The sequence below is a fragment of the Rhineura floridana genome, chromosome 1 (genome assembly GCF_030035675.1).
Source record: "Rhineura floridana isolate rRhiFlo1 chromosome 1, rRhiFlo1.hap2, whole genome shotgun sequence".
NCBI classification, from domain to species: Eukaryota; Metazoa; Chordata; class Lepidosauria; order Squamata; family Rhineuridae; genus Rhineura; species Rhineura floridana.
The window spans coordinates 150,199,251-150,221,730 of record NC_084480.1 but is presented as its reverse complement, the minus strand read 5'-3'; the positions used below and the strand labels follow the sequence as shown (position 1 = coordinate 150,221,730).

The window sequence follows — 22,480 nt, the reverse complement described above, 5'->3', positions numbered from 1 at the left end:
GGTGCATATTGTGAGAAAATAGGCACTATACTTATTAAATAGGGACTGCAGCAGGATGGTCTATTAAAGACACCCAACCATAAAACAAGGAAGATAGAGGCCATAATGACACAGCAGCAACAGACAGCATTTTTTATACATCCCACCTTTCCTCAAAGTAGCATACACAACCCCTTTCCCCCCATCTTATCCTCATAACAAACATGCGAAGTAGGCTAGGTGGAGAGACAGTGACTGTGCCAAGGCTATGCAGTGAGTTTCATGGTTAAGTGGGGCTTCAACTGGAGCCCTACTCCAGCACTTTAATAATGACGTACTACACCACACTGGCTCTCAGGGTTGCTGGAAGCCTCTACAGGAAGGGTGGGCAATTTGCAGCCCTTGGCCTAATTTCATGTGGGTGGAAAGGAGGGGGGAAACTGAGTGGGAAAAGGTGGCAGAAAGAAAGAAAGAAAGAAAGAAAGAAAGAAGGAAAGAAAGAAAGAAAGAAAGAAAGAAAGAAAGAAAGAAAGAAAGAAAGAAAGAAAGAAAGAAAGAAAGAAAGAAAGAAAGAAAGAAAGAAAGAAAGAAAGAAAGAAAGAAAGGGGTGTCTTGCTTACTTTTGGATATGGCCTCACCCACCACTAGCTTCAACTTCCACCCACCACTGGCATGCAGCCTCTGACAGATTACCCATGGAGGAATGCAGCCCTCTACAGGAAAAAAAATGCTCCCCACCCTCTGCTCTGCTGATATAGGAAGGCCCACAGACCTGACCATGGCAATGAGCCAGAACCACAGTTCTGGTGAAATGGTGTAGGGATTAGAGTGCTGGATTAGGATCTGGGAGGCCTGGGTGACCTTGGACCAGTCCCTGTTTCTCAGCCTATCCTACCTCACAGGGTTGAGGGGGAGAACCATGATATAGCTCCTTGGAAGTAAGGTGGGAGATAAATATACTAAGAAACAAATGAATAAGCAAACAAACATAGCTGGGCAAATAGAAAAGTCTTTACCTGATACCACAAAGATCATAATATGCACTAGTGCAGTGGTTCCAAAACCTTTTTTTCTAGTGGACCACTTGAAAACTGCTGATGATCTTAGTGGACCACTTCATGGTTTTTCTACCTGTTGCAGCCATTTTAATGCACTGTGCTAGATGCTATATGGTTTTTAATTGCATTTTAATTGCTTCTTAATTCCTACATTGTATTTTATTGCATTACAATTTGCATTCCATAGAATTCAAACTGTAGTACAATAAAATAGGACATAATAAAAGCAATAAAATACAATTAAAAACCAATATGAATACTGAATGCAGTCATGCCACAGCCCACCTTAATGAAGCTCACAGACCACAATTTGGGAAGCCCTGCACAAATATCCGGATTGCAGTGCCACAAGCGGAGTTTAAGAAGGCAAGTACACCAGGCCAGGAAGGAGCACATTGAATCCACAAGCCACTTCAGCCCAAGTACTCCAGCTGATTTTGTTCTATCAATCCCAGTTGGACAAAGCTGTTTTAAAATCCAAGAATTCCAAGAGAACTGGTTTCCAGATCTGGTGGAAGTTTATTGAAATTAGGGATGTCAAATACCAGTACTGTATTTCTTTGACATGTGGCGTTGGAGGAGAGCTATGCGCATACCACGGACTGCGAAAAAGACAAATAATTGGGTGTTAGAACAAATGAAACCAGAACTGTCACTAGAAGCCAAAATGATGAAACTGAGGTTATCATACTTTGGATACATAATGAGAAGACATGATTCATTAGAAAAGATAATAATGCTTGGAAAAACAGAAGGAAGTAGAAAAAGAGGAAGGCCAAACAAGATAAAGGAAGCCACAGACCTGAACTTACAAGATCTGAACAGGGTGGTTCATGACAGATGCTCTTGGAGGTCACTGATTCATAGGGTCGCCATAAGTCATAGTCGACTTGGAGGCACATAACAACAACAAATTTATTTGACAAGCTCTTGAACTGAAGCTTGCAAGCTCCTGCCCTTCTGGGAGAATCACTTCAAGCATCAACTTGGATTAATTTGCTTCTTTTGCAGTTGGTTGTTTTGACATTCACATAACAGAGGCACAAGTAGCACAGCATGGTGGAAGGTATAGCAATTGAAATAAGAAAAAAAATATGAAGCTGAGACCAAGAAAAATATGTTGACAGTCCCTTTTCAATCATGGTGTGTGAAACTCTCCCAGAATAATAAACTTTTCATATTAGATTGTGAGAATCGGTGGCGATTTGAAATTGTTTTGCTTACAGCACTCCAACTGAAGACACTGTAGGGCCTGATATAGGAAATACAAATAGCAACACACACACACACAAATTAACATGGGTCACACTATTCACCAGGATGTTCTTCTGCACAAGTTTCACTGCAATCCAAAGGGGCCGCACAAGAGTACTTTGTGATGTCAACAAACAGGAGCAAAAGCTGTGGAAAACCTGGCAACTGGCTACTTGGTGCCCTTTACAAGTTTCCTTTGTAGACTGGAGTCCAATTCATCTAGTATTTTAGAGACATTTCAGGTCTAAGATATATGGCTTGCAAAACAGTCTGGCTCCCACAATTCAGATCTGCATCTGCACATTGGTGGACCCACCCCAAGTATCGCAAGGACAGATGAGCACCAAACTACATGTCCTGAAAACATCAGATGGTGCCTGCAACCCTTCCTGACCTGTACCATGTCACTTCTGATTGAGAAATATATTTAAACAATCCCTCACATCAATGTTTTTCTGCTTATGAAAAGCTAGCATATTTGGGGAAAGGGGTCTAGCCTAGCTGCTACTCAGCTGTGCTAGTTTTTTATGTGTACAGAAGCTTTCTTTTAAAGCATGGGTATTAAAACATGGATTTCCCCCATAGGCATTCTGTAGTACAATCCCAGAACTGGAATATGATTATTTCTGAACATTTTGTTCGGTTACCAGAGTTTCTGAGGGCCAGATGTACTATTTTCACTGCAGAGGATCCCCTCTTCAGTGTTTGTGGCATAGGTCCAAAATGCTAATCATATGTGAGTGGGGTTTTTTAAAACACGGGTGGACAGTCGGGTACTGGTCTTTAGAGCACTTCAAGTATTATAATGTATGTGGTGGGGGAAGAAGAAGAGTGGAGGAAAGGAGTGGAGAAAACAGGTACTTGCATTTCCACAGTGGGTTAATCATGCCTCATGTTTACAGGGGGTATCTAGGTGGCTGAAAAGACACTGTAAGCATGTATTTGGGAGCTGTGACTGGCCAAAGCTCCAGGGCATGGTTTCATTGAGTGCCAATAGTATGGCTGACCACAAAGGAATGGCAGGGTTGCTCTAACATGTAAAGCATTTGTCAGACATTTTCACACCTAAAGCAAGAAGGCAGGATGATATCAATCCCAAACTCATTTTCAATACAGTAAATAATAAAATGGGAGGCTGGAAAATGACACCCCCTCAGGAATCTACTGTTTGAGAAGCAACTGTTTCATGTCACTTGATATTAATGCCAGCTCTGGAACAGATACATACATGCGCCACTTAAGAGATTCTTAAATATTAAGCAGTTTGGAAATGCTTTTAAAAAAACAGATACAAAATTAGTGATTTAACAGCATTTCACCACCGCCATGCAAGTCATAAACCTAACCACAGAAAACTCTTTAAAGATAGCCTGCCTTTTTACAAATCCTCATGAAGCCCTTAATCACCCATACTTTCCTCTCTTCATCCCTGATAGTAGAAACAGCAACCACACCTATTGCATCTGCTCACAGTCTTCTCTTGTTATCCCTCTCTGGCTCTCACCCCCATGAGACTGAGGGCATTTGTTGGGTATGCTGTACCAATCATGCATGGTATAGAACACACTATATTAACACTACCCCGTTTTCCACGTGCTGGGGCCCCTACGTTTCCACAGACTTCCGTGTAAACAATGTGTAGCAACAGTTAACTACTTTAATAGGCCCCCCTTTTAAAAACCTCGATATCAGGTTGAATATAGCAGCTTCTTTTTCCTCTCTATTTCCTCACACCCTGATTGACACTGAACTGTATGCCTTGACCCGTTCATATAGCTAGATTCCACCCCTTAGCCAATAAAACCCTACCTGGCTCTACCCAGTCATGGCAACACCCTGGGCTCCATCCCCTTGCATTTTTAAAATCACAACTTGGCTATTCTAATGTAAGCACTGTAGATTCCAAAGGCTTCCCCAACACAGCCATAGACCCGCCTTAATCCCCCTCAGTGGGATTTTCAGCCACAGCCATTTACTAGAAGCTCCCCCCCCCCCGCACATCGCCCTCACGGCTGGATAGCCTGACACACATTAAATAGGGTCTGATCCTGACAGCTCCTCAAACAAAGGAAATTGGGTGAGTTCTTTGTAATTAAAATAAAGCCGTAGGCATTCAGGTCTTCTCAGGATCAGTGCTTTGGTTCAATATGTGTAGTACATTTCTTCACGTCTCATTCCCTTTTTCTGCTCCATTTTTTTTGGTACAAAGAGGAGCAGCTGACCCATACAGAGGAGCAGCAATGGGCTCCACCACAGCATCAGTGGGAGGGATATGAGATGTGGCTGGTTCACTCAAACGACTATTGCAAGATTTCTCCCCTTCTGTGCAAATGGAACAGCCTGTGGGCCCCTCCCCCTCATCATAGTGAATGCAAAGGCTGAAAGACCTACTGCTTTGAATAAAGTTCGGACAAAGTTCCTGTAGCCATAGATGTACACATAATACAGCACCAAGAACCAGACCTGCTGCCTCAAATCCCTGTGCTATCAGGGCAGGAGATGGGGGCTCTCTCAAATGGATTTTATTTCAAGGCTTGGCTGAATGTCTCCATTTATTCTGCCCCTAGATTTTGCTGTATACATATTTTTAATGATTACTTTTGCTGCCATTGCTGCAAACTTGCAAACACATCAGGCTGAAGAAAGTTCAGATGGGAATGCAAATAAGACAAAATAGGCTCATGTACAGTAATGACAATTTTTCAGTCTCTCTCTCACCCCACCCCCCCATTTATCAAAGAAAGTCCCACTTTTCAGGTTCCTGCCCTATGGTAAATCCCTATCCCAGTATCCATTTTGCCTTTTGATGAGACATCAGGATGCCTTGAAATGTATTTATTTCTGTGTGCCCTAAAGTTTTTCAGGTTTCAGCCTCTTTCCCTTGGGTCTCTATAAATTAGTGGGGGTGGAGGGACTGCACATGTACATAAATTCATCACAAAATGCACATTATCTGCCTCCCCACTTTCGGACGGTAAATATTGCTGAATGTGTCTGAGTTGCAGGCAGCTATTCTGTAATTAGTATACTAAGGGATTCAGGACTCTATTAAACAACATTTTTTCTCTAGGGGCTCATCCAGACGACTGCAAAATGTGTGACACACCCACTATGTGTGTTCATTATTTTTCGGTCGTCCAAATGACGTCTCGCGCTGTTACACATTTTCGCGGGTTAAATCCGCTCCTTGCAATACCGGCAAAAATGCGATTTGCTGTTTAAAATCGGGAATCATCCACTGTGCCTTCAGGAGTTAGGATGCAATACTGCAGACTTTACAGCTGATGGGCGGTTCTTGGGCGTTTCCCCTTGCCCCTTCTCCTCATTCCAGCCAATCACTTTTGCACATGTGCAAGAATAAGCCCGGGAAAATTGAACCAATCATCGCAATGGTGGGGTGTTGGGGGGGGGTCTGCAACTACTGCACAGATGCATTTTATTTTTTGCCAGCCTGCAAACTGGGTGGCCGCTCTGGGTGAGATCTGCAATGCACAGCAAGCGAGAAAGGGGGGAGATGGTCGGTTTCAGCCTGCCTCTGAAAGCCTTATCAATTTCATTCTGCTTGCTGGGGTTTTGCTTCAAATCAGAAAAGCATACATTTGTTTAAGTGTAATATCACAAATACAAACAAGAAAAGGGCTGCTGGTCAGTTTCAAGCCTGCTCCAGAAAGCTTTATCAATTTCATTCTCCTGGGAAGGAAAGGGAGAAGGAGGGGGGGTTGACACTTTTCTTGCTTTTTTGGAGAAATAAGTGCAATTGCCAGTGTGTGTATCTCCTTAAATATCAATAAAGGCAGAAAAGCATACATTCATTTAAGCATAATATTGCAAATACAAACAAGGCAGGCGTGAAACCGACCAGCAGCCTTTCCTTCCAAGGTGAGAACTCCTTTACAGCCATATTGTGCTTCGTTGCAAAGGGGGACAGGAGCATACCTAACTTTTTTGCTGACCAATTGGTTGATAGGGGGAGGTTTTAGAGGCGGAGCTTGGAAAAAGCAAAAAGAATGTAGGGGTCTTACCGCTGCGTGTGCAGGTGCAAAACGTGTTTTTTTTAATTGGGGAAGAGCGAACTAAAAGGCAAAGTGAGGACTATCAGATGACAAACCAAATATGGAAACCGTGGATTACCCAGCTCCGTTTGGATAAGTCCTAGGTGTGTGTGTGGGGGGGGGAGAAAACTGTTACTGTCAATATATTAACACACCCTGCTTTAGAAGCCAGCACGACCAGGCTTTTAGAAAGCAGATAAATGCAACGTATAGCTGGAAGAGAAAAGCATTCAGCAATGCCTAATGGGATGGGATGGCTCAGCCGGTGATCCATGGTGTGAGAATGTACACAAGAGTCTGTCTGTCTTTTTCATCTGCAAAATTATGGAGGGTATAAGAGTATATGGGCCTAATCCTACTCTTGAGCAGAGCAATGAGGAAAATATGAGCCAGCCAAGTCAGGCCTCTGGCAATGAGATACATAAAGAAACACAAGATGGAGAATGCAAACTAAATTGCACACACGATCATATACATCAGTACGCCAAGAAAGCCCTCAGATATGTGTATTGTGAAGTTTGTGTATACAAAGGACACGGGGGGGAGAGGGTGAATTTTTTTGAAAACAAAAGCCAGAATGAAAAGCATAATCCATGTGATAAATCCCCTTTTCTGTGGGGAACATGTCAGGTCCTGAGGAGAAAAAGGATTGGAATGTGCAGGGCAGACCACACAAACCAAGGAGACAAAACCACCCATGAGAGAGAAGGAAAGGAGGGGTGAGCCAGACAAGAGGACTGGAGCTGAAAGGGAAAGAATGAACAAGATAGGCACAAAGAGACTGAGCGGCACAAAGGTGCAGACACAGAGAACAAGTACAGCATGCAGAGAAAGGACAAGGCTGGGAGAAGCTGGGTGGCGCTGGAGAAGAGCTGGAATGGAAACAGGTATCAAGGCAGTAGGGGATAAGGAGAAGAATGGGAACGGAATGATCCCAAAGAATACACACTAGGGCCACATTCACACCATACATTTAAAGCTTTAAACAGTCACGACATGTCCCCCCCGGGAAATGTAGGGTGCTGAGAGGAGACCCCTATTCCCCTCACAGAGCTACCATTCCCAGAGTTCCCTGGGAAGAGGGATTGTATGTTAAACCAATCTGAGAATTGCAGTTCTGTGAGGGGAATTGGGGTCTCCAAACGACTCTCAGCACTCTTAACAAACTACAGGATTCTTTGCATGAAGCCAGGACTGTTTCAAGTGGTGGGATACTGCTTTAAATATATGGTGCAGACGTGGCCTGACTTAACATTGGGAGTCCTGCAGCGCCAGACACAATTTCTACAGAAGGTTTGTGGCTCCCAAAGCCTGAATGTACATGTTCTTCTGCTTCACTTTGCTAATTGCTATTCAGAGCAGTGTCTTCCATAATTCTACACAAGCACAGAAAACTTGCCAAATTTGGTAATAGGAACATAACTTAGCAGTCTAAAAATCAACGCTAGTTTAGGAAAAAAGAAGGGGCAGAGTTCTTATTCTTATAGATAGTAGCAAATATTGGCCTGAAAGTTGTGATGGGAACATTCTTTTTCGCTTGCTTCAGAACTGGGCTTTGCAAACCAAGCTATTTCCCATTAGAAAACAGCTAATTTCTCCTTAGAGCTCAAGTCTGAACACATACCCTGTCAAATATCTAGTGATTAAATTGGGAGTATTACAGGATTCAAACACTTCCTTTTCCCTTCCCTCCAAATTTACCTGGAGCCTGTGGCAGAACAGTGGAATCTCAGGCACAAGAACCCCTGGGAAACAACGTTTCCACGCCACCTGATCATAGTACAGACTCAGGCATCCTGCAGAACTATGCTTCCCAGGATCCCCAGCACTAGAACACGGTCTCACCAACATTCTAAGCACTAGGGAGGGAGGCTTCATGTATAGACTTCAAGGGAGACCATCCCTTGCTACATCTGCCATGTCAGTAGAAAAGGAGAAGGGCAGCTATAGCGGCAAGGACTGATGGGCAGTGGGAGACATCTTTATGCGCCTGGTTCCTAAACTTGTTCAATTTTGCTTTGTAAAAACCCAGCAGACGGCAAACCTCTAAGTTTGTCATCATCTTCATTTAAATTGATCAGGTTGCTTGCCACATATGGAGCCTCTGAGCAATTTACAAAATGTTGAGAGTATAAAGCATAACATAAAATAAAAAGAGCAATGGATTACAATAAAAGCCATAGAACAACCCATAGAACCGACCCAATAAAAGAGCAAGAAAAACATGCAAATAAACAGTAAATTCACCATAATCCATCAAATGCCTGGGAGAAGAGAGATGTTTGTACCTGGCAGCAGAAAGATGTTAATGATGGTGCCAGGAGGACCACATTTCAGCTTATTCCCTCTCACCCTTTTTTGAAATTCAGCAGCATTGCTATATGACAGTGTGTCTGCAATGCCCAGTGAAATCTCAGAAAGCGGAAGGATGATGAAGTAAAATTTGCTCCGCCCAGGAGACAAAGTGTCAGTGCCCTGCATATCTTCATTCCAATAGCTCCGAATTAATTTTAATTTATATAACTCATATGGGACTCAGAATTCAGCTTCTCTTGCCACAGAATCTGAGTTACATAAAAAAATCATACTGGTGAAATTAACAAGGTTTTCCCACCCTCACCCAGAAGATAAGAACCTTGATGTGGCGGCTATGCACTGTCAGATAGTCACCAACCATATCATTATGGATTTTGTCCACAGTTAGTAGCAGGTCAGCCTGAGTTGTCATCTGGGTTAGGCAAGAGGGAGAATGTCTGATTTGAGTATGTGTGCATCCATGCGTATGTGACATTTAGAGCATGAAATGCATAACCTGCACATGGCAGCAATGTGGATAAGTTGAAAAATGGAAAGAGTTATCATTAAGGCACTTGAAAATGCAAAAGTGATTTCATTATTTTTAAGGCATCTTCACAAGTAATGCTGTGAAGACTTTATTTGATTGGAATGCACCACTTGTGGCTTGCCAGCTTCTCAGTGGAAATCTGTAACTGCGTTTAACAGAAGCTTGACATGCAAACGTTTGCCAGATGTTTATTATCTTGCTGTGAAAAGGTTAACCTGCAAGTTTCAGACGATATAAGTGTTAAGGGCAGAAGAGGATACTAAGCTGTGTTTTTCCCAGTGTTTTGGCAACCCTAGTCAGTCATGAACAGTATTAGCACGAGACAAAACGTTTAATTTCAGTTTGCACAGACCGATGGTCAGGGGTTATGGGAATTGCAGTCCAGCAACACCTGGCAAGGCATAGGTTCCCTACTCTTGAATTAGAGGGATAGACAAAGGCAGGAATTGAGTTCTGAATGGTACAGTGAGACTTTCCCGAGTGTTTGCCTTAGCATAGGGTTGGGACATCATTTGGTGCACCACCTCAGGCTGCAAAATGTTTTGGACCAATGCTAGTACAGTAGCACTTTTTTCTCAGTGGCCAATTATGCATTGCAAAAAAGAAGAAGACAAAAGATATCCCCAATTTCCATACATTATATATGTATAGGTGAAACTTAGAAATAATTACTATAATTTGAAAATATAACACATCATACCAAAGTGACCTAATTGCTAATGGGCCACTTCAAGGTTCTTGTTCCCTTTCTTTTTATAGTTCCTGGTCTTTTAACCAAACTTGGACTGAACAGGCCTCAAATAAAGGTTCCTTCAAACAGAGGACTATCTTCTGACAGCTCTTCAAATTAAAGGCCTGTGAAGTAGGACATAAGGCCACCCTACAGTAGAGGCAAGCCAAGACCCAGGGTGTAGGGTCATAGACACCTATCGTTTCTAAGGAAGCAGTGGTCACCCAGGGAGAAAGGATCCATCCATTCCAGCTGTAAGGAGGCCTCTGTTTTGAGGCCTACTGTTGTTCCACCTGATCCTGTCACAGCCAGTTACAGTCTATGTCTGTTTAGGAATATCAGTTCCCCAAACCATGTAAATGCAACTTAACATTAAACCAACATAAGTTGTCAAATCTATCTTTGCAGAGAGCTTTTAATAAGGCTAATCTGACATTTCTGATCTTGGCCAGATTTCAGCTGTAGGGTTCTGGAAGAAATGGAACCACTTGCCAAATCCTTCCCAAGATTCCTGGAATCTGAGCAGTGTCCTGACACAGGCTTTTAAAAGCCTTTCTCCCAGGCCTTTTAAAGCTTTCCACACAGAGAGAAAGCTTTAAAGAGCTGGTTTAAGAAGTAAGGATTAAAAAAAAACCAACGTATTTTGTTTTATTTCTAACCTATCTTTTGTCCCAAGCACAACCTCAAGGCAGCTTACAACAATAAAAAGTTATAAAGTTTAAACACATGTCATTTGGCTGGCAGTGGGAGGGAATATAAAAGCTCCCCACCTTGTTGTTTTAAGAACAAACCACCTTGCCAGTTTTCTGACACTGTGTATTCATGAAAGGCTTTTAATTGATGGAAAATAAACTTAAAAACTGATTTTATTCACCTATCATCTGATTAGTGAGAGATTAAATTCTTTTCAATCCCTTCTGTAGTGGATTATTTTAAAAAAAGAACAGATCAAGTTTTGAGAGCACTCTTTTCAATTAACCCAGAAAAAAGCCTGCACCATTTCAATCATTGCTATTTTTTTCTTTTAAAATGTATCACAAATCATAAGATTTTCTACTGGCATTCTGATTCTGAATGCACATCTTTCTTGAGGGAGAACATTTATGTCCTATTGCTGTACTGGGCTAGCCTCCCACAGCACCTCCTCTCTTGCAAACATCATGAACTTTTCACATATCTGATGCCAGGTATGTTTGGCCTCCAGACAAATGTGCTTTGACATGTACACACCTGTATTTCTGCAGGAAGGCTGCAGTTCCCAAGGACTGAATATATCTCTAGTGTAATCACTCAAAGCAGTTTGTAAAAGACTTGGCAGGCATTTTTCTATACACTCAAGAGTCACCCCCTATGGCACATACCAGGGCAATGGAATCACATGCTGCCTTAGCTTTTACCTCACATTCCCACCGCCACCGCTGAAGTCACCTGCTTTATAGCCTGCTAAATATTAACACGTAACACATATTCAGGCCTGTGTCTTTACCAATAACCCCAAGTTCAACACGTACATTTAGCAAGCAAGGCTTTACCTGGCATAGAGACAGAGTAATGGGAAAGCATCACAGTTTATGTAAGTCAGGGCCAGGAACAGTTAGAGGCACAAGAGTGATGGGTGGGTGACGGGTAAGGATGCCGCAGCCTGAAAATCAGCCTAAAGTGATATGCTGATTTTGTGCAGTCGTTCCTGCAGTGCAATTTGGGCTCACAATTTGTCAGTCACCAGACAAAAACCTAGCACTTGTCCCAAAACTTTCCAATCTCCCTTTAGGGATTGTCAACTTTGAAACTTTTTTTAATAGCAGTATCTTTAATAATAATTTGATTTGCAGAAATTAGCAGTAGATAAGCATTATCTCCATAATGTGAAAATCAAAGCTTCATCTGCTTAAGGCAAAAGAGTCGGCCAAACTATTATTTTTCTTACCAGTTGGCAACTATACCCGCAAGTCTGCTTATTGTATGGTACATGTCCTACTGAAGAGCACAGCATAATTCTCCCAGAAACATAAAGGTACCTGCTGCTTCAGGATATCAGGCTATTTCCCAATGAGGCAGCAGATTCTCCAGAGAGTCCATCATCCAGGCTGGATAAATAATTAAACCTACTAAATACAATTTAGCGTGGAGCAGACCTCAGGCAAAACAGCACATGAACATAGTCACATGTTTCAAGAAGTGTGTTTAACCTAACTGCTTTTATTCAGGAAAAAAAAGCAAGTATTCAGCTCTTATCTGAAACATTTTCCCATCTAGATCAGGAGCCGCTAGCTAGGGTGGAGAATAGCGCTATTAAAGGTGCAGGTACTCTAGATATATTCTTTTACATCTAGCTACCCTAAGCCCTGTGCTTTTTTTTTTTTTTTTTTGGCTGAAAATCGCCCTCTACCTGGCAGGTGTTTGCCCTCAATGGAGCTGTTTGCAGTAACAACAAAAGCGGCCAAGTTAAGCACCTCATAACTGTTTTCAGAGAACTATGGGAGTTAGGCTTACTGGGTCAAAAGGCAGAGATATTTTTTTCCTAAAAATAAAGAGTAAGGCCACAATACCCAATATAAATATAATTTTTACTAGCCCTGCTCTAATAGCATCCTGGCTCACAGAGGTGGCAAACCTTTGTTAAACTCCCAGTAATCTTACCCACCCCACGCTGCAAGCTGCATTTTAAAAACAACTTTCAAGATTTAATCCTTTAAAGATATGTGTCCTGCCTTTCCATAAGGGTTAGAAATACTCAAAGCAGCTTGAGGCTGGTTGAAAGAGGTGGGGGACTACTGGCTAAAAGTAGAGTGGGAGCCCCACATCAATCCACACATATCAAGAGAGGGGCTCTCTGATTTGCCTCCCTTCTAAATAAATGTCTACTAAAGGTGTTATCCACACTGGAAACATAGTTCAGTTTTGTACAACTCATGGCTTCCTCCTAAAGAATCCCTGGAATGGTGGTTTGATGAAAGTTTTGAATTTGATCCCTACTCCTCCTCTATAACAGAATTACCATTCCCTGTGGAGAGGAAATGACCAAGCCACCTTGTGTCTATGGTGCCCAAAGAACAGAGCTTATTCCTGAATGTCAGGCTACGGTGTTCCTTCATCACACTCTACAGAGCAACCACCTGCATTCCTAGTTTGGAGGAACTCTACCATTGGCCTACATAGTGACAGCACAAGGATGAAGTAGTGAGGGTGAATAGCCTGGAAAGCTACCCAGCAGCTGACCAGTTGAAGGTATAGGTGTGGTATTATTATTTTTAGTACATCTGTTCCTTTGCCTTTAAACTGCCACTCATGAGAAGAAAAGCAGGCGAAGCTTTTTCCCATAATTTTATCTCCATGCCAGAATAAAATTTCAACAGCTCCATTTCCAACTGTCCCGCTGCTCTTAAAGACACAAGAGCTGGTCCAGTAAGATAGTTGGCCCAGAAGTCTTTCCTCGTGCTCCACTTGTCTCTGGCACACACCATTCCTCTTTTGTCCAAATTTTGCCTTTGGAGAAGGTACGTCGTCTCTGTGAGGGAGGGAGGCACATCTTGTCATGAGCCTCGTGGTGTGTTACTGTAGTGGTGAGGAGGAGGAAGAGATAGAATGGGATCCATGACAGGGGCACAGTGGCTTGCTCCACCCCCTTAGGTCCAGTTACCACAGAAGAAACACTGTCTTCTTCATGAGCCAGCCCCTTTTCCTCCCCTTCACCCTCCCTCTTCACCTAGGCCGCTGTCACTGCATGTGCCTCCTATAGAGGAAGAGAAATCAGAGACTCAGCCCAAGTCACTGTCCAAGGCAGATCTTGATTAAGTGCCACTGCCGTCACCAAGGACACACAGATAGATGCATAGGTGAGGATTAGTCACTTGTTCACGCAGACCTGTTCAGTGAAACCTTCCCCATGAAAACAGAGAAAGCCTGCCCCAAACCTACTTAAAGGATCTCGGGGGTGGGGGTGGTGTCTAATTGCTGTGACAACATCTCAGCCAAAGTAACAATGTCCATTTATGCTGTGCAGAGATGCAGAATCCTGTGTAATCTGTAAACTGATCTATGAAATGCTCTAAGCTGAAATTCTACATTAAACATAATGGAGAAAAACACACCAGAAAGTCTGAACTGAATCCAACAGAGTTTGCCAGGACACATCTTTACTCTAGAGCCCATGTATGTGCACACATGGACACAAAATGTCAGTACATATTCCATACTTCTTCCCACTCTCCACACGCACAGCCTAACCAAACAGATGCTGTTGTTGAACATATTTTAGTTGCAGTTATTATATAATAACATGAAGTTCATATTTTAAAAGCCTATAATAGTTAGGTAAACTGGAAGCTCCCTTATACTGAGTCAGACCACTGGTCCATCTTACCCACTAGTGTCCACAGTGACTAGCAGCAGCCCTCCAGGATTTCAGACTGGGGTCGCTCCCAGCTCTACCTGGAGATGCCAGGGACTAGGAATGGACAGATCTGTCGATTTTGGTTCTCTCAGGTTCTAATTTTTCCAATCTTAAGTTCAGTTCCCCACACTTCTGCAGCCATTTGCAGGTTGTTGTTGTTTTTAAATCCTCATGAAAATTTTCCAGCATTTTCGTGCGAATTTCTCCTACTAAACACGTTTTTGTAGGCAGTTTTGAGAAACGCATACATTTTTGCAAGCCATTTCTCATCACATAATGCATTTTTATGTTATTTTCAGTCATAATCTTAATTTTTATGCACACTTTCCCCTAACATATGCATTTTTGTAAACATTGTGTGGTTGGCAAACTGCCTTGCAAAATTCAAATGCGTACAAATTTCAAAGGATGGGTGTGTTTCAGTTCTTCATATTGTTTCAGAAAGTGCAGATTTGATAGACCCAGCTTGAAATTAAAACTGAATTTAATTTCTTGCCCGTCCCCACCAGGGACTGAACCTCAGACCTTCTGTATGCAAAGCAGATGCTCTATCTCTGAGCTACGGCCCTTAAACTATTTAATTCACAGCGGGTGAAAAAGGAGTGGGGGTGCAGACAGCAATTCTTCCTCTAAGAATCAGGAGTACTGCAAGTATTCAATAGTGTCCCTGTTTTGTCTGTTAAAATTAGGGGTGTATGAGATTCATCAGGCCAAACTATTTGGAATAAAGCATCACAGACCTCTAACACCAGAGGTTTTGGACTTTTTTTGACTAATCATTATCCTAAAACCCTCCACGATCAAGACACATGAAGACATCTTTTCGGAGCACTCTCTTTTATTGCTTAGTTAGTTTCACACTGATAATATTTCTTTTCCAGCCTAATCCCCCTTTGTGCATACTTACCTCTTGCCTTATCATCATATATACTCTCCTGAAAACAAGGTTACTTACTAACGCTCCACGCTAGGGGTGGGGGCAGACTAAAAGACACTGCTGCCTGTGGAATTCATGCCAGTTTTTATCCCCGGCCTGAATGTCTGCTGGATCAGTGGGAAAGTCTGAGAGTGTATTCACTCACTTCTGTGCAAAGATCTGCAGGCCAGCTGGGTGTGTTCATTAACAGCTGCTGGCTCTGTACATACCTGAATGCCCAGTCGTGGCCGATTAATTCAAAGCTCCCAGAGCCAGAAGACACGGCAGGGTTGCTGCAGCCGCAGAAGAGGGAAAAAACCCTTTTAAACTTCGCAGTCCTGGCTCACAAGCAGGAACCCGCAGTTCAGCGATGGGGAGGGATGGAAGTGCATATCTGAGGTTTACTAAATCTTTAGAAACTTAGAGAGGCAAACATTAATCCACAAGTGCCCTGATCTCCCATTCCCTCATCTGTGCTTCTTAATTAATCTATCCTTGCTACTTACAAGTAGGGGTAGGGGTAGGGGTAGGGGTGGGGGGTGGGGAAAGTTAGTCTGATTAGCATTTTAATTAGAATTGAACTAATTTGTACTTCCCAAAACAATGCAAAAATAGAAATAAAGGTATCTGAAATTTACACATTTCTGAATTTTGCTAGGCAGCTGTCCAACCCCAAATATGTATATGTTAGCTGAATGTGTGCATAAAAATGCAGATATTCATGAAAATAACATACAAAAATGCATTGTATTAGGGGAAATTTCTTGCAAAGTATTAGAGAGTTGCACACTAAAGTGCTGACAGATTTTTGTAAGGATTTTTAGAAATGAAATAATTGCAAATTGAGGTGGAAATCTGGTGAATTTAAGACTGGAAAAATAAGACATTTAGAAAAAAAGGAAATTGACAGATTTGTCCAACCCTACTTTTGGTCCCAAAGGATAGGAAAAACGTTCTCTCCTAAGCTCCCTCTCCACTCTCTCTCTGTGGACATTTCTTTATTGTGTATGGCTTTGCTACTTTTGGAATGTCTGCCATCTCTTAAATACTCATCGCTTTTTCCTACTATTTTCTCTCCTGCTAATGCAGAAGTCACCAACTTATCATTCACATCCTGTTTCTTCTACCTCCTCCCTCTATAATACATTGGTTTAGTTTTCAGTGGTGCAGTCCAGATTCATTTACACCAGTATTTTAAAGATTATGGTTATTGTTGTGTTACTACTTATCATTCATACTCCCCCCCCCTTTTCTTTAAGTGATTCTGCTCTGGTGAATTTAACTGCATGCTGATTCGCAGAAATGTAGCAAATGAAGCTTTCCCTCATATGGAAATAACAAGACAAAGTTCACCTGCTAAATTTCTTCTATTCATAAAGATGCAGGCGCATGCATGCATGCATGGATGGGTGGCGGTGGCAATCCCATTTCCATCTCAGTAATATCAGCCACTGTAAAACTTATAATGATGCAAGCGGAAGACTGAGATTTAACTTATGCAGAACCCCTACAATGACAACAAAAATTTAGATTTAACTCCTTGCTTCATATCCTCAGAATTGCTTCCTAGGATTGCTGCATACAACTACCTGTGGAGTTTTTGGTTTGGGTTTTCAGTCAGAAAACCATTACAACTTCCTTCTATAGTCTTGGGAGATTTTCTTATTCACACAAATTTCTCACTTTCTCTCCCTAATCATCTACTTCATCTTTTTATACCTTCTTTAACGTTTAACAGTAGTCTGACAGAAATTCATCAGGTGATGCTAGGACAACCAAATATTTAGTTAGTTTATTTCAGACATTTATATAGCTTGATCAGCAGTGTACATAACAATAAACTATACAGAGAATAAATACAAAGGAAGATGGGGCTCCTGGGCCTTTAAGACTAAGCATTACCCAAAAGGGGGGAGGGATAAAAAGCCATATTTACATAATATATGCACTTACTAATATATTTTCATAAATCCAAATTTACAAATAATTTAAATTTACAAATACTGTAATGTAAAAAGATATACAATAAATCTCATCATAGCGGGGAAGAGAGAACAAGTGATCCTTTGTGTGCCTGGCTGGCCTGCTGTCCAGGTGCTAATTCTAAATGGGCAACTTGAAGATCCTCTTTGCCCTCCTCTCTTGTGGTTCTTTATCTTGAAACTGGACTTGAGCTGGACAGCCCTGTCAACAGAGGCCAGTCCTTTAGTAGCCCTTCTGTACAATCTTTATTTATTAAATTTATATCCCACCCTTCTCCCAAAGGAGCCCAGAGCAGCACAGACATCTGTAATAAAAATACGATTAAAAACAAAATAAAACTTAATTAAAAACTGTTAAAAACAATGGAACAATAAAAAAATAAAACCAATTCTGTGTCTGAATAAGCCTGCTGAAGCAGAGACATTTTCAGCAGGTGTCTAAAAGAATACAGTGATGGTGCCTGCCTTGTGTTTCTAGGCGGGGAGTTCCAAAAGCGCAGATGCTGCCACACCCCTGACTCCTTACAAATGGTCATCGCAAGTTCTGCAGACTGAAGTGATTGAGTCAACACCTATGAGGTAAGAAGATCCTTTAAGCAGGATACATGTCCCCACCCCTTTTAAGAGGGCAGAAGCCAGGTACTCTTGCGTCCTAGGCAAAATGTTTCCTAACATTGATATAAATGCTGCAAATAGATGGGGCTCTTTTTCTTCTTCAAATTGAAAATTGGTTGGAAAATAGGGATAATTGCTCAGGGGCAGATATGATTATTCCAACTTTAATCTCTGGCAGATTTTTTAAATTGTTTCAGAACCTGCTTAACCCAGAGATGACAGTGGAATGGCTAGGCCTGCCAAACTCTGAACCAGCCTTTATAGGTGGTTTCATCTCCAGCAATCAGCAGGTAATAAACCTTAGCTCCATGTCATAAATAGCTCCATCTTCTCATTTCTGTGCCTCAAACCTCTCTCAAAGGGGCAGGAGCAGCTCAGGCTATTTTTGCTTTTTTCTGGATTCCTTTGGCAAACCAAAGCAGGACAGCGGGGAAACAGGATGCACATACTTCTTTCCCAAACCATAACCAATTATCTTTAAATGTCATGTTTCCAGCCAAAGTGATGAGAAAATGTAATCTGCCAAATTTCCCAGTGTGAGGCTGCTGTTAAAGACACAGATGCATGGCTGGGGTAGAGTGGGGTAGAGTGGGGTGGGGAAACTGAAAACCCACTCTTTCACTATTTTGATCAACATCCCTGAACTCAAATATTGTTTACTCTCTCGGCCAAACAAGATTACACAGCAGCTTCATATAACAGTTTCCCAGCTCCCCCCCTTCTTTTAATGAAAAGCAGCCCCAGAAAGCTGTGAAATTGATCAGAGCAGTGACAGCGGGTGAAAATGGTGTTTAACTGTTCCCCATGGGCCATAAAAAAAAAAAAAAAATCAAAACTGCCAGCCTCAAGTTATTTTTCCACCTGTGATAGAAAAAGGTGATGGATACCAGGTTCCACTCTCTTAAAAACTAGTGGCTGTCTCCCATCTTAGTTACAAAGGATCTGGAGTTTTGTGTGAACACAGAGGTAGCCAACTGTGTATAAAAGGTTAGGATTGCCAACTTTTTTTACCAGCCCCAACTCACTTTAACAGTTGCCTGATCTGCACACATTAGCAGATGAAAATGTTTATCTTCATGCTGTGAAAAGCTTAACCAGGTGGTTTGTGCTGTTACAGGCATACAAGCAGGCCAAATAATTTTTTCAGGTTAGTTGGCAACTTAATTCAGGATAGTATAATCTAAAGCAGACTATCAAAAGCACCAGGAAAAAATATATCTCCAGTTATGGTGGTTGAGTAAGAAAATTGGTGATTAAATCAACATTAGCAATCGCAAAGCAATAGCCAGTTGGCCAATAAACATAACTTCTTTAAAATCTGCCCTTATACGGGGCTATTAAAGTGTTAAAATGCAAACAAGTGAAACTGAGGAGGAGGGTTATAACATACTGGTGTGAGAGAGTGAGTAGGAAAAAAATGGCTCTCAGTATGAAGAAACCCCAAGTCACCCATTCAAAACTGATAGCTAGAAGATAACACAAATGAAAAGAGTCATTTCATATATTATGCAGAATCAAACCCAGATTCATGACACTGAACAGGCAGCTGTAGCCAATCACAGTAGTCTTAAAACATCTCAGTACACCCACAGTGTGTGGAGTAGCTCCTGGAGAATTGGGTACACAATTCTGAACAAAAGTAGTGCATATATGTGTACACTAACAATAAATATCAATTTGGTGTTGGTGGTTAATAGTAAAGCCCTATATTACTTAGGCCCAGAATACCTTAGGAATTGGCTCCTCCCATACCACCCTGCCTTCTCCCAAAGATCAAAAGGATCATCTGTGTGTCGGGGGGGCATGATAGGCTGGGTATGGCAAGAGAGAGGGCCTTCTCAGTGGTATCACCCAGATTATAAAACACCTTACCCTGTGAAGTGTGCTTTGTTCCCTCCCTCAGTTTTTCACCATGTAGCAAACACCTTTTAATTTTGTCAGGTTTTCATGTCATAGATGTCCTGGCTCCCAACCAGAGAAACAGACTCAGGACTCAAAAACTGGGTTTTGCATAAAGCTTTATTCCAGAAGTCAGTACAGGAATGCAGTATCAAAACATTCTAGGCATGAATCAGGATACAGAGCACTGGCAGTTGCACTAGGTATGTGGAAGCAATGGAAAGTTGTTGCAACAAAGCTTCTTCCCTGGCATTCCTAATAAAAAAAAGAGAGGAGGACACTCTAACTTGCACAAGCTAAATCTAGCACTTTCCAGTCTTTGCAGCAAGGCTAGGACTTCTCCTGGGAACAGATGATTTATTTAGTTCGAGCCACCTCTTCTCCAGCCTACGTGACCTTGGAGACACTGTTGTTTCTAGCTCTTAAAAACTATCCTCATCCTTCTCTCTCTGGAAAAATCCATTTGGTTCATTAGAGTCTGTCTGTTCAAAGGCTAAGTCTGGGCTGGATGCTGGTGAGGCTTCCTCTTCCTCTGTCACAGATGAAGGGGGGTTATGGGCATCAGTAGGCTCACTAGGTACGGAGCTGCCAAAGGTTTCTGGAAGCATTTCCCCCATGGCTTCCCCAGCCCCTTCTCCATTCTCCTGATTGTGCCAAGCATTCTCCAGGGGCCCATGACAGTAGACAATGTTTTTATTATTTTTTAAAAAACTGCTAAGCTCGTCAGATTTGTACTGTAATTGTTTTGTACTGCTTTTATGAAATTGTAATGTTACATGCTGTAAGCCGCCCTGAGTGTTCTGCTTACACTAGGAAGGTGGGATATAAATGCTCTAAAATAAATGAAGTTAAATGGGTGGCCCACATGTCTGCCTCTTGCTCTCTTCTTATGGTTGTATCCAACTAAGTCATACTAAGTGGTAGACTCAATAAATCAATGGACAAGTATATTGATTTCTGTAGGTTTACTCTGAGTATGAAGCCACATCCGCACTATACATTTAAAACACAGAGCTACAATTCTAGAGTGATTTAATAAACAATCCCTCTTCTCTGGGAACTGTACTTCTGTGAGGGGAATAGGGGTCTCCTAACAACTCTCAGCACCCTTAACAAGCTACTGTTCTCAGGATTCTTTGGGGAATGCCATGAATGTTTGAAGTGATATGATACCCTGCAGATGGTGTGTTTGGGATGGAGAAAATCTGGAGAGGAGACAGAGACAGACTCTGGGGTGAATACAGAAATGCTAATGGCTTGCATGGCATCTAACTGTCATGGTGGCATTTTTTGTTGTTCGTTTTGTCATGTGCCAGGCTCTTTAGATATATACAAATGGTAGTACATGGAACATAAAATGACCACAGCTGGATCAGACCAAGTCCAGTTCAGGATGCTGCATTCAGCAGTGGCCAGACACTTGCTTTTCATAAGGTGGAGCATGAAGGCAGCCTCCCTGTCCCATCTGTGGGTTCTCCTGCAACTGTTATTCAGCGGCATACTGTTTCAACATTAGGGATGGAAAGATCCGTCAGTGTCGGTTCTCTCCGGTTCTCATTTTTCCAATCTTAAATTTAGTTCTCCACATTTCTGCGGCAATTGGCAATTTTTTTAAAAAAAAAATCCTCATGAAAATTCTCCAGCATTTTAGTTCAATTTTTCCCCTAATGAACATATTTTAGTAGACAGTTTTGACTAATGTACACATTTTTACAAACTATTTCTCATAATATAATGTCTTTTTGCATGTTTTTGTCACTCATATGTTTATTTTTATGCACACTTCCCCCTAATAATTTTTGTAAACATTGTTTGTCTGGCGAACTGCACTGTAAAATTCAAATCAGTGTGAATTTTGAAGCATGGCTGTGTTTCAGTCATATTGTTTCAGAAAGTGCAAAGTTGATATATTCAGCTTGAAATGTGAACTCCATCAAAATTCTTGCCCATCCCTACTCAATATACATAAATGTTCAATTTAATTGTTATGGCTAATGGCATTGATGATGCTATCCTCCATCACTTTATCTAATCTAAGCCAGCATCATCTCTCATTGTAAAATTAATTATGTTTGATATAAAGATGTACTTTTTTCCTGTCTTGAATCTCCTGCCAATCACTTTCATTGGATGATCTGGAGGAGTACTAGTATAATGAAAGATGCATTAAAAACTTATCTCCATCCACTGCCACTATCCACATAATACATAAATTTTATTAACTTTAATCACCCACCCACCCTGGTTGTTTTAAGACTAAGAGGCCTGCCAGCCCATTGATCATTTTAGTGGCATTCTCTTGCACTTTTTCCAGTTCTACAAATATACTTTTTGATACTGTGGAGCCAGAACTGCATGCAGTATTCCAAACTCAGTTTCACCATAGATTTATGAAAAGAGCTAAAGATAATGGCTTTCATTTTCAGCCCTAGTAATCTCTGCTGCTGTTGTGCTCTGAATGGACACATTCATTGTTCTTTCTACCATGCCCCCAAGACTGGTTAACCATCTGCAGCAGATCCCTTTGTTGTGTATGTCAGTTTTGGAGATTTTCCCCAATGTGTGAATGACCTTAACATTTGCTTGCATTTTGCCCATTCACCTAAATTGGATGTATCCTTTTTGAGCTATTGGCAATCTGCTTAGATGTAGTTTGAAGGTAACTTTTTCTGGCTCTGGGATAGTGGAGCACTCTGTGTCTTTTGTCAGACAATGGCTTTTCAACATTTTCTTTAGCTATCCTGTAAGAAAGTGTTG

General features: G+C 41.7%; 1 protein-coding gene across 2 annotated transcripts in view; it reads right to left on the bottom strand.

Annotated features, from left to right (window-relative positions):
* LOC133389569 (ephrin type-B receptor 5) overlaps nucleotides 1–11,976 on the bottom strand; it is a 214,905-nt gene extending 202,929 nt beyond the window's left edge. Inside the window, exon 1 of one of the 2 annotated variants that reach the window (XM_061637532.1) lies at nucleotides 11,937–11,976. The gene's annotated coding sequence lies outside the window, so the exon portion shown is untranslated. Of the gene's footprint in view, nucleotides 1–8,631; nucleotides 8,654–11,936 lie in introns of those variants that run through there. The other variant, XM_061637546.1, reaches the window with a different exon arrangement.
* Nucleotides 11,977–22,480: the final 10,504 nt, after the last annotated feature.